The 2080-nt window shown below is 40.6% G+C and overlaps 1 non-coding gene across 1 annotated transcript; it reads left to right on the plus strand.

Annotated features, from left to right (window-relative positions):
* Nucleotides 1-427: 427 nt before the first annotated feature.
* Nucleotides 428-500, plus strand: TRNAG-CCC. Its single transcript has one exon. It is a non-coding gene; the product is annotated as a tRNA-Gly (tRNA).
* The last annotated feature ends 1580 nt before the right edge of the window (nt 501-2080 follow it).

Below are 2080 nucleotides of genomic sequence, written 5' to 3' on the forward strand. Positions count from 1 at the left end.
CTAGGGTCTAGAGCGCTAACACCCACCCTGCCGGTGTATTGTGAGCTGTGAGTCATAGGTACACAAAGGTGGTGCAAAGAGGAAAAGAACAGGCCTGGAATATGGTCATCTCTTTATAGCTGTGTTTTACAACAGGACAAATTTTGGCAAGCGATTGAAACACCATGGCCTTTTAGACACACGGAAAACTCCACTCCCTATTATAGATTTTTCTAAGTGGTCCCTACAGTAAATCGCTTTTCCTCGTGAAAAAGAAAAAGCGCTCAGTGCACCTGACTGAGGAATAGGGGGGGCATTCCACTTTTGGATTAGCTTCATCCCTGGAAGGTATTTTTCTCCCTTTGGGAAGAAGTCTCTGCAGTTGACCACAGCAACTCTCACACAATAGCTGTCCAAGTAAGTTTTAAGAATTCAGACCAGAGGGACATCCCTGGTGGTCCAGTGGTTAAGACTCTGTGCTCCCAATGCAGGGGGCCCAGGTTCGATCCCTGGTCAGGGAACTAGATCCAGCATACCACAACTAAAAAAAGAAAAAGAAAAAAAGATCCTGCACGCTGCAACGAAGATCCTGCCTGCTGCAACTAAGACCTGGCGTAGCCAAATAAATAAATATTAAAAAAAAAAGATTTCAGACCAGAGAAAAAGCATCGATACACACCTGCCTTATTCTTCTGATAGCTGCGTCATCTCACTATTTAAGGCACTGATCACACAGTAAAATTATGCAAGAAGAGAATAAAATGGAATAAATTTACATTTTGGTTGTTCATTTTGTCTCCTTTTAGAAAATGCTCTGAGTAAATTTTATAGTGGCCTATAAAATTGGTAAATAATTGATTTGATAAGCTATCATCACCTTGACATCCAACTAACATTGATTTTGCTGTGGTAGCTTTATGCAGTTGAGGGTCATCATGAACTTTGGTCTGATTTGATGAAAGTAGTAAATTTCTCCTTTGCCAGTTTTACTGCACAAGTTATGTTGACTGTCTTCACAGGCAGCCGACGTGTGCCGTCACGCAGGGCCCTGAGCTCAGCATGCCGGTGAGGACAGAATTCCAGTGCAGCCACTCATGGGAACCCAGCGAGACTCAAGGTGAGGACAAGATAGCTGTGTCTCCTGCTGAGTACGGGGGCCGCTGACAGCCCCCAAAAGCCATGTTGTCTTTTTTTAATTGAAGTATAGTTGATTTACAATGTTGTGTTAATTTCTGCTGTACAGCAAAGTGATTCAGTTATACATGTATACACATTCTTTTTTTATATTCTTTTCCATTATGGCTCATTACAGGATATTGAGTATAGTTCCCTGTGCTATACAGTAGGACCTTGCTGTTTACCTATTCTATATATAACAGTTTACATCTACTAACCCCAAATCCAACTCCATCTTTCCCCCACCCCCTCCCCCTTGGCAACCACCAGTCTGTTCTCTCTGTCTGTGAATCTGTTTCTGTTTCGCAGGTAAGTTCATTTGTGTCGTAGTTTAGATTCCACATATAAGTGATATCATGATATTTGTCTTTCTCTGTCTGACTTACTCCACTTAGTAGGATAATCTCTAGGTTCATCTATGTTGCTGCAAATGGCATTATTTCGTTCTTTTTTACCGAAAGCCTTGCTTTCTGTTTGAACCACAACTTACTTCCAACGCAGAAAGCAGGCAACAGTATCTCAACAAACACAAACAGCCAACGAACCCTATTCGATCCTTTCTTTCTCTTACTTCTTTACATCAGCCCCTCTTAGGTTGAAAATGACAAGAAGGGAAGGACAACCCGAGATCCCTTCATTCTAGTCTTTCCTTCCTCATCTGTGAGCCAAAGACGGAGAGTGGTGGCAGAATAGCCACGTATTAAAAAGCAAAATAAAAACTTCAATAAAAAATTGAACTAGGTTTGTGCAGTGTTTCCATTGTTCTGTTAAGAACGAAATATGTATGTATGTATGAACTACGAAATACAAATTGTGTGATGTGGGAGATTTCAAATATGAGTTAAATGCTCTTATATTTGCATTTAAAAACAGCATTGCACAATATAAATATGTACAGTAAAACTCCTGCTATTGATGTAAAATT

This window comes from Balaenoptera musculus, chromosome 13 (assembly GCF_009873245.2).
Source record: "Balaenoptera musculus isolate JJ_BM4_2016_0621 chromosome 13, mBalMus1.pri.v3, whole genome shotgun sequence".
NCBI lineage: Eukaryota > Metazoa > Chordata > Mammalia > Artiodactyla > Balaenopteridae > Balaenoptera > Balaenoptera musculus.